This window comes from Lepisosteus oculatus, chromosome 7 (genome assembly GCF_040954835.1).
Source record: "Lepisosteus oculatus isolate fLepOcu1 chromosome 7, fLepOcu1.hap2, whole genome shotgun sequence".
In the NCBI taxonomy this organism is placed as follows: Eukaryota; Metazoa; Chordata; class Actinopteri; order Semionotiformes; family Lepisosteidae; genus Lepisosteus; species Lepisosteus oculatus.
In genome coordinates this window covers 13861213-13872203 of record NC_090702.1, presented here as the reverse complement: position 1 = coordinate 13872203, position 10991 = coordinate 13861213, and the positions used below count along the sequence as shown (strand labels likewise).

The 10991-nt window shown below is 33.8% G+C and overlaps 1 protein-coding gene across 3 annotated transcripts in view; it reads left to right on the top strand.

Annotated features, from left to right (window-relative positions):
* The first annotated feature begins 1130 nt into the window (after positions 1-1130).
* The window catches only part of shank3a (SH3 and multiple ankyrin repeat domains 3a), a 639129-nt gene continuing 629268 nt past the window's right edge, over positions 1131-10991 (top strand). For 2 of the 3 annotated variants that reach the window (XM_069192204.1, XM_069192203.1), the window contains exon 1: positions 1132-1290. The gene's annotated coding sequence lies outside the window, so the exon portion shown is untranslated. Of the gene's footprint in view, positions 1291-10991 lie in introns of all 3 variants that reach the window. The other variant, XM_069192202.1, reaches the window with a different exon arrangement.

The following is a 10991-nucleotide window of genomic DNA, read 5'->3' as shown; positions in this document are numbered from 1 at the left end:
GCACATACTGCACAACACCCAGTACATATCATGGTGCCTTTAGTAGAATCTGTAGGCTGCTGTGGTTATAGAAAGTAGGTTGCAATAACAGCCACATGGACAGAAAGAGATAAGGCAACTCAACAAGGACTATAATGCACTATAACTTCAATATACTGTTCTTCTGTCTTTTTATTCTAAAGGTTCTTAGGATATTCCTCACACCCTTAATTGAAATAGTAATTTGGTTCATTAAACCTATTAATTTTCTTGCTCTTAAATGCTGGAGATTTTAGTATCTGCAAAAAAATAAAATAAACAGTACATTGAAAACTGCAACCACTTTTGAACTGGAAACAATTAGTTAATGTTTAATTAAAGTAACTGTAACTCCAGTTAAACAATGGAAAGCTCTTTTATGAATGAAAACCAAAATCCATTTGTCATCCTAAGAAGGAAGAAGATTAGGAAGCTGAGTTCTTGGGTTGGCATGAATAAACATAATCCCAACATTTTATGCACAACACAATTTCCTTTTTTAAAGATAAAAAAGATTAATTGTACAGTTGTGAATTACATGGTCCTGAGGACAACTGCCTACTAATTTAATTTATACACCCACACAGTGTATTGGCATTCCCTCATTTTGTTGTGGCTAGAAGTTGTTATTGACGTGGTCAAAATAACAATAACAAACTCACAATGTTCAAAATGTAATTTCATTAAACTAAACCAAAACGTCTTCAAGATTGGAAAACACCTTCAGTGTCAGCGTAGGTATATCAAAGTGGAATATACTGTATAAATCTACCATTCCTTCCTTCATTACTGTCTGTTATTCTGCTTCTCTGCGAATTTAGTGTCAGCTAAAAATCTGTACATTTTTCTAAATTTGGGAGATATCTCTTTATGAAACAGGAACAAACAGAAGTTGCTGAAAAAAAGGAAATCAAAACACTGAATGGTATTGGACAGGAGTTTAAACCTGTACCCACACAGTGGTGGGATGAGCCTGCAAGCTGTACATGCTTAAGAATTAACCCGCTGTGCTAAATGAGTGGGTCTGGAGGAGGATTTTCAAGCCTGCACAGCGGAAAACTCTATCTGCCAAGAACTGCACACAGTACAGAGAGCAAGCAGTATGTCATTTGTGCCTGGTAAGTGTAGGCAGTGCATTCTTTAAATATCAGGACCTACGGACTGACTAGAAATAACAATACAGGCATTTTCTGATTGAATGGCAAACCTTGGCCTGGAAAAGGAAACTAAAATGGCATGGAATATTTATATCTGAGCTGATTTTTAATGGGGGTAAGTTCATTTTCTTTTTTTTTAATGGTTTGAAACAATCTTACCTGTTGACAGTTGAGGCTCATAGAATGATATGTACAGTATAGACTATGCACTGATCCCATGTCCTTGTGGTCTTGACCCTTTTTGGACAATATCTTTAGTTTATAATTTATATTTCAACTGAAAAAATACTAATATTGCAGATATCCTGATATTCATGATAGAATATTTCAATATCTTATAGTAGTTCATATAAAGTAAAAAGTTATAGACCATCTCCAGATACATCCTTATACGTGATTTGAAATGTTTATGGGGGATTACAGAACATTACAGGACATAAAGATTTCATAACCTCTTAAATGTTGCTCCACTTGGACCTAGATGTAATGAATAAAAATATTTTTGTGATACGGAAAACTAGCGGTTACAATTTGATGACAGGTGCTCTAACCCTCAAGTTTATTGCTAACACTTCAGTTCAGTGGGGTAATTCTGTTGCTGTACAGAGGGACTCCTGTTAATGCAGTCAGCACTGGTGCAGAAAGACCTTAATTATTGAACTTCTTGGCTTCCCAGAGATATTTGAGCAATGACTGTGTGAGTTTGCCAAAATGATTACAGGCAATTTTCATAGTTTTTCATAGTATTTGCAGACATACTGTAGATAGACACATATACTTTCCCATTGTCTCTTATACTGTATACTCTTTCACTAAAACATTTTTAAATTATTTTAATTATTGAACTAATAAAAGGCTAAGCAAGGTATTACAGCAGCCAATTATTCAAGTTTAATAAAACCAAGAACTATAAAAAAGCTGAATACAGTATATCTATACTATTATGGCCACTGGAAGTGTTTTTTTCATATATTTACTTACTTTTGTTTATTATCAAAGGCTTAAGAAAGGCTATTATAAAGGCTATAATATTAAAAGTCTTAACAAATTAATCAAAAAGCCGTATCCTTCCCTACAGCTGGCAACACCAAAATGCCAATGTAGTTTTATTTGAGTATTCATTAAATTAAAATAAAAATAACTGAAGCTTATGATCCACTTCACAGAACACTTTGCATCAGACTATTTACAGTATATCATATTTAGCTTTATTAATCCAAATACTGTATATTGTCAAAATGTATCTCTTTTGCTGCACAAAAATTACAGACTTTTATACAATGCATGAGGTTTCCAGTTCTTTTAAGTATATTTTTTAACAACTTGCTGAAATCTTCAGAAACTAAATAGTCACATCCAGCATCCAGCATAAATTATAACAAATTAATTTGCAATATTTTACACATGATTACCTCACTGCAAGACCCATGTAAAGGTTTTGTGTTGAACATGCCTTATCAGAAACATTTTGAATTCTTTCAATTTGTGAATTATTTAAAAGCTCCCATTTGTTCAAGAAAAGTCAGGTATAAGTCATACCAAACTGAGCCACGAGAAATTCTGAAACATTCGTTCCTCAGAGTATGGGAAAATGTTGGCTAATATACAGTATGTTTGAATACTTTAAATTACGCGGTTTGGTGAAATTCTGTTTTTCTTTTAGTTTTGTGGTGCTTAAATATTGTAAGATATTATAAGTTATACAGATCAATTTATGTAAACTGAGTCAAACTGCAGGTTGTAATATTTCCATATGACTAAGATTTGCTTCTTCCTCCTAAATAGGCATTATTCAAGTTTGTACAGTATGCAAAATTATTGCATCTGGTGTAAGCTAATAAATAATGCAGAAATGTTTACTAGTGATACATTTGTGTATACAGTATCTACTGTAAACATTCATAAATAAACAAAGTCTTTTAAAATAACTCAAATAAATTAAATGTTTTTAAGTCACAAATGTAAGAAATAACCCACCCACTTTTGAACAAGATTAAGGAACTATAAATGTAATCCCAAATACCTTGTTATCTTTAAAAACATTTGATTTTATTTCTGAACACTTGCTTTAATATGTTTGATGCCTCGGTCTGATAAATGTCATTGTTTAAAATGGTCAGCAGAGCTGTTCATGTCTCACCTCATTAATGGTACTGATAATTATACCTGAACAAGCCAATCGTTTTTGCTACTGACATTTCTTTTTATTGTATTATTATAATATTTACAATGACTATGGAACTGTTACGTTTTTTTTCTAATATTCTCATGAGGTATACATCAATGAACACAAGAATGGTTACATCATTGTGGCCATTTTTATTATATTGCATCTTATTGAAGTGTAACCTAGTGAGCTGTGACTGAGACAGGCTGCTATTAAAGATGAAATATTGGAATGGTATGTGTATATGTTGATATTGCAGAGTTTTTAACCATTGTAGCAAATCCTTATTTTTTTGGACTAGTTACAGCATTTGTGAGTCAGTTTTTTGTTGCAAGACATTAATGCTTTCTTTACTTCTTTCCACTATGCAGTAAATGGAGTTTATAATGAAAGTTCAGGTGGGATGACAACAACCAAGTTCAATCAGATTTAGCTGTCAGTAATTAGCAATCGCTCTTGACAATCCATTCCTCTCCCGAAACGCTATAAATACCTACAAGATCCGTATCTCTCTCTCTTGCATCCCACCTCCACCCCATCTCCCCCTCTGCAGCTACACCTTGGTCACCTTGCGTGGGGGTCCTGGCCTCCTTGTCCTAAGGCCAGGAAGTCAGCCCTCATCCAAGCAAGTTAAGCCAAAATTTTGCTCAATAATCCTTTCATGATGCTTTAATCTTGGGTGTTGTCATTCCCGGTGAATCTATTTTCTTAACCATTTTGCACTTTACTGAGTCTTTGATTATTTCCTCTTGATGGCTGTGATAGGTTATTTGCTTCTGTTTGGTACCTTTGTATCAACATACAGTACCAAAGACATAATGATGAGCTGCAACTACTTAAAGTACTTAGAATGATTCAGGCAAAACTGTCAGTTATTAATGCCATTACTGATCTAGGAATCAAGAGTAGATTTAATTTAGTGTGTGCAATAAATATGTGAGAGGTTCTAGATTCCTGTTACAGTCTATTATCCATTTTCGTAATACATGGATAAGCACTAACAAGCGAATGAACCAGTATCTGACTGTTAACCCAGACTATCACAAAGACCCCACAAGTAGTCTGCTTATCTATACTAATGAGAGTATGTTAGGAATGCTGGAAAAAAAATAATAATCATGCTGATGTCTTAGGTATTTCATTTAAAGCAATGAAAAACTGGCGTTCTTTATTTAAGAAATGTATTTTTTTCTTAGAAAAGGTTAAAAAAATATCTTAACTAAGTTTGAGTTTAAATCCATATATTAAAACTGTTTGACATTCAGTGCTACTTTCAGGCTATTCAGATATCTGAAGCAATTACTGCTACCTCATTCTGTTAAGTAGGTGGTTGTTCTCACATTTTAAATCTGCTTTCTTTTCCAAATGATTATCACTGCTCTTTATCTAAGGGTGAAAACCACAGGCATTTTATCTCTGCTTACAAAATAACAAATATGATACAATATATAACATAAATGTGTTGAAGTTTAGAAACTTTAGGTTTTAAGCCTGGTGATATTTAACCCTGCATTTCAGTTAAACAACTCTGTTGCAACAATGCAAAGATTCACTCTAACCTGGACTAGTAGATAAATCACTTTATTGGCCAAGTAAGTTTTCACTCACAAGGAATTTGACTTGCTCATACACTATACACATACAAACATATATACAAAGACACATAAATCACAATAAAACACGATATACATTTCAGAAATTAAAGGAAAAATATATATTGTACTTCAAGAATGTGTGAGAACCCTACCAATGTGTGATAATCCATATGCAGATTATAATATTATTTAATGCCGTGGTTGTAAACTAAGTAATCAATATTCAATTTTGATAACACAATTTAAGTAATGTTCAATGATTAATAGGGGTGATTAATAAGAGGCAATGCCTGAGGAAAAAAGCTGTTTTTGTGTCTTGTGGTTCTGGTGCCAATTGACCTAAATCTTTTCCCTGATGGGAGACATTGAAAAATATGATGACCAGGGTGAGAGGAGTCAAAAGTGATCCTGCCAGATTCTTAGTCCTGGAGATGTAAAGGTCTTGGAGGGTAGGCAGGTCAAAGGCTGTGATCCTCTCAGCTGTCCTAATAACATGTTGGGGTCTGTTTCTGTCCTGTGTGGTGGCAGATCCAATAAGTTCAGGAAAGGTAAGGATGGACTCAGTGATAGCTGTATAGAACTGGATCATCCTTTCCTGTGACAGATCTTTTTTTTTTAATTGTCTCAGAAAGTAAATCCTTTGCTGAGCTTTTTTGAGATCATGAGAAATTGTGGTACCCAGGAACCTAAAAGACAGAACCATATGCTCATTGGGAATACATCAAGCTGCACTGATAGAAACGTAAATATAAGGCTACTCTGAAATTCAATAGAACAGGCATTTTACAGTGGTTGGAAAATCACCTGGGAATTCAGACTAAATAGAGGGAAGTTATTAGTCATGCACCAATGATGTTTATTTAGGTACCATGTGAAAAACTGCTCATTTTTGTAATTTTGAATTTCTTCATTAATCCAGACCATTTAAGAATTTAATTAAAAAAAACACGGAAACAAGTAATTGACTGACCATACATCTTGAATTTTCCATGCTTATTTAGTAAAAAATACATCTGTAGTTATGATATTTATAACTATACAATTTTTGAAAACACTGAAATTACTGTTTAGGAACATAAGAATATCAACTTTGTTTTGAACAGAACACCAGTTAAATCCAGTAAAATCCAGCTTCAGTAAATACAAATTGGTGTGGTACTTTATATCAATAAACCATTCAGTTGAAGTCTTCGATATATTTATGGTAATTTAGACCTTAACAATTGTGACAAGTACAGTATGTAAAATAGGGAAAAATAATTTAAGTAGACTAAAAAGAAATTCGATTAATTTTTTTACTGGACAAATCTGGCAGTTTATTGAGAAAAAAAAACTTAGTATTTTTACAAAATCTTGAAAAAACAAAAATAATTCTGTTTGTCAATATTTCTGGCTTTCTTTGTCCCAAACTTCCTTTCCCATTGGTCTAGAAATGGGCTTTATGTAAAATGGTTGTATATATTTCTAAATGCAGTTACAATTTAGTAAGGCTTTGTCTGCACAGGAAGTGAATGAGTGAGAACTTAAGTCACAATCCAAATGAGTGATTATTCAATATCAAATGGTAGTTATGTAACAAAGTGAGAGAATTGTGCTAAAATTATTCATGGATCTGAGCTCAAAACACTTGAAAGGAGTTTGCTAATGCCTTGTCACCATAAAACTCTTTGTTCTCAACACTTAATGTTACCAGAAATTTTGAGATGTGTACACAATGTTCTTTAGATGTTGAACAATAAACATTGTTCACATTCCAGTTTGCAAACTAATATGGTAGTTTTAAATTACAGTTTCCAAGTATTTGAAACTGGTTAACTTTTAAGCTGAAACCTGACTCTGTTCCCCGTTAATTGATTTGTAACTTATAGTTAACTTTTATTAAATGGAAATACAAAAATACATTATTAATGCAGCTCATCACATTAATTTTGCAGGGCATATTCCCTGTCTTCTTATGCTTTTCTTAGAATTACAAAATGCATTTGCTTTGCTTTGCTATAATGTCCAATTCTGTTATGCCAGTTCATTACAGTACAGTACATGGTATTTATAATGCATTGGTTTGATTTCATTATAATTAAACATTATAATTAAATGTACTCTTTTCAGAACTTTTTTTCATATTATACAATAAAGATAAAGAAAGAGTTGTTCCAGCTCTTTTTTATATTTTTAAAAGAGAAATCAGATTAATTTAATACATTTTTGTTTGTTTTTTTATGTTAAGGATGTTGAAGTGCAAGTGCTGTATGTACTGTACAGTACCTTGCAAATGTACTCAGATCTTTCCTATGGTATCACATTTTGTGAAATTACAAAATTATGCATACACATTTTAGTTATGTAAAATTGTATTCAAAGCTTGAATGTTCAAATTGACGTCTTCTAACAGTAAGAAAGTTACACCAAATATCTTCAAGAACTAAAGAGAAAAAAGGTTAATTAAATAAACATTTAGACCCATGAACTCAATATTTAGTGGGACCAATTTTGCATACCACCCTGGTCCAATTTTTGCCCATTCATCTAGGCAGATTTCAAGGTGCTTAGGGATCGCTTATGAACAGTGGTTTTCAAGTTCTTCCACAGAATGCCAGTAGGATTCAAGTAAAGACATTTACTGGGCCACTAAAGGACATTCATACTGTATTATTTTTCTTAAGCCACTCCAGTGTAGCTTTGGGCTTCTACTTTGTGTCATTGTCTTTTCTGTCATTTTCATTTTTAGGTATAAAGCAGGCTGTCCTCTAAAATATGCCAGTACTTTACTCCATATATGTTTCTTGACAAGCTTCCCAGTCTTGGCTGGTGAGAAGTAAAAGTATAAATTAATTTCCCAACGCCACCACCATTGCTGACAGTAGGCATGCTGTTAACTGCATGATCCACAATGTGGGGTTTGAGACAAATGTAAAGCTTTGCATTTAGATCAGCAAGACCCAGTAGTGTATTGTATGTATGACATTTTATCACGTTTAAAGTATCACTTAAATGTTTTTGTTGCAAACCCCATGGAGGAATTGGGATGTTTTTTTTTCAGTTCCATTCAAGCTGGAGTGACTGGCATATTGTTGACTCATGGACATTTTTCCCATCTCAGTCACTGAGCTATGGAACTCTTTTAATGGAGTTGTTGACCTCACAGTGTCATCAGTAACCCCTTTTATCTTTGCCTCAGTCTGGAAGGACAGCCTGATCTATTTATTGTCTGGGTACCTTGGACTTCTTAATGATTGACCTCACCATGCCCAAAGAGATATTAAGAACCTTTGAAACGTTTTATACCCTTCTCCTGATCTTTGACTTTATACAATTTATGCCTTTTATGTCAAAGTTGTTTTAAATGCTCATTAGACTTCATGGTTGATTCTTTGCTTGATATTCAATACCTGACTTATAGACCACATAGAGATAGGTGATGCCTTCTGAAATCATGGGAACCGCTATTATTGCAAACAGACAGAAGCCACTCAACTAGTTGTGCGGTTTGTTGAGGTAATTTTGTGCAGGTTTGTCACAGCCAAAGGGTTTGCAATACTTGCAATACTTTTCTAATTTTCTTTCATACTAATTATGTATTTATTTTTGTTCCTTGCATTGAATGTGTAGTGTAGGCTTTGCATATAGCAGATTTTAATAACTACATCAAAGTGTTATGATAACAAGGTTTAAAGCAACAAAATGTGAAAATTGTGCAAGGGACAGAATACGTTTGCAAGGCACTTGTCTGTGTAGTCCATTTTACTATACTGACACAGGTTAAAGTCAGTTCCCCAAATCAACTAATGCTTCAGCAAAATGCACATTGGAAAAACATGCTGACAAAATACTGTTATTTCTTTTCTTCTCAAAGTGCATCATGATTTTATTTATTTACTAAGGCTCATATTAACAAGATAAATTCATTTAGAGAATTATTACATACATCAAAAAAGTCTAAGAACACTTACCAATCCCCTTGGGAGAACACTGACATAATTGATCCTAATTAAAAAACACATATTTAAGTCAGGGAATAAGCAACAATTTAGAATACCATTTTTATTGTCCATTCAAGGCAACAGGAAAAAAATCTTATTATTTAAATCTTTCTGAACATAAAAAACCTTATTATTAAAAGTCTTTCTGAATTTTTAATTCTAAGAAATGGACACTTTTTGCATGTGAATAATGAACAGATTGTGTTTTGATACATACATTAGTTGTTTTTAATGGTATCATCTGGGGAATTTATTATCATATACAGAAATTAAAAAGAATGTTTCTGCATCTTTGCCTCTTCTACATATTTATTTAAATATTTTGAAGAATAAACAGTTTCCTCTTAGATACAATTTCATGACTAATCATGAATCAGTAGTGGTGCTATAATTTCATGGTCTAAATTAAGCAAATTTTAAGTATTTACTGTGTAAACAAGGTATATTACCCTTTTCTCACATCTTATAAACAGGGAAACTCAGATGGTTTATAGGTACAGTACTTAATTTATGTCTCACTTCTTTAAATTTAATCTTCTTAAAATTAAAGACATTTCAATAATATACAGTATATATGTCACGCCCAGTACACCTAGAGGGCGCTCTACTTCTCTCCTGTTCCTAGTTCCCTGTGATTATTCATGTATTTCTGGTGTGTCATGTTGTGTAGCCTATTTACTTCCTGCTTCTGCTCTGCTCCTTGCTCGGCATTGAGGTTCGGATGTCCCGAGACCCACCTAGTACCAGGTCACTCCTGTCTGTGGCCTGAGGGGTATAGGGTTCTATAATAATAATAATAATTGCTTACACTTATATAGCACTTTTCTGGACATTCCACTCAAAGCGCTTTACAGGTAATGGGGACTCCCCTCCACCACCACCACCAATGTGCAGCATCCACCTGGATGATGCGACAGCAGCCATAGTGCACCAGAACACTCACCACACATCAGCTATCAGTGGGGAGGAGAGCAGAGTAATGTAGCCAATTCATAGATGGGGATTATTAGGAGGCCATGATTGGTGAGGGCCAATGGGAAATTTGGCCAGGACACCGGGGTTACACCACTACTCTTTTTGAGAAACACCCTGGGATTTTTAATGACCACAGAGAGTCAGGACCTCGGTTTTACTCCCGTCTCGCTGCTACACATAGGGTCTATTTTCGCTCTCTTGTAATTCCACGGTTCGTCCTTGTGACATCCGTGACAATATATCTTTCATGATAAGATATTGTATAGTGCAATGAACTAGTGTCTGATCCAGGGTGTATCCTATTTGGTGCTTGCTGGGATAGGTTGTGGCTCTACAACAATCTTGTATTGGATAAAGTGGTTACATAGATGGATGAAATATACAGTACCACATAATAGAATTAAATTAATAAGAGTATTGAAGAGATCAGAAATAAAACACAGAAATGTTCTTAAGATCACTATGAAGGAATTAGGATGGGTGCACAATGCATCCATGTCCTGTGAAAGATGATCAGGTCCCATACAGTATGTTATCAGCACATGTGTGGTTATTACCAAAATTAAAGATCCAAAGGTTAAATGGTGTTTGGTGCTCTTGCAACTAGTGTACGTTTTTGTCAAGAAGCATCTGTTTTCATTGAACTTTTGATTTTTGAAAAGCATGGCTAATATTTTGTTGTACACACTTTTATCTAGTGCCCAATCAATGTTAGTCAATGCTAATGGTACAACAATTAATCCTTGGAAACATTGGGCTAAGAACGACAGCTGGCTTCCTCTCATTTTCTCCATGGTTAGTACAGTAATTACATTTCAGAATCTAACACAGTGTCTCTTTTCATTTTCTCCATTTTTAATGAATGAAACATATTTCACACCCCTCATTGGCACATGATTTCTAAATACTGATGATGCTTATTATATCTTAAGGCTTCTAGTATTGTCAAAGATTAACTGTATTGAAAGGAAAGTGATACCAGTTCATAATGTAAAACACTGAAAAATTCAGTGAGGTTTATTTTTATTCTGGTTCAGTTATTTAAGCAAAATCAATAAATCCTATGGAATTACATTTGAAATGTCTGCTCCATACTGAT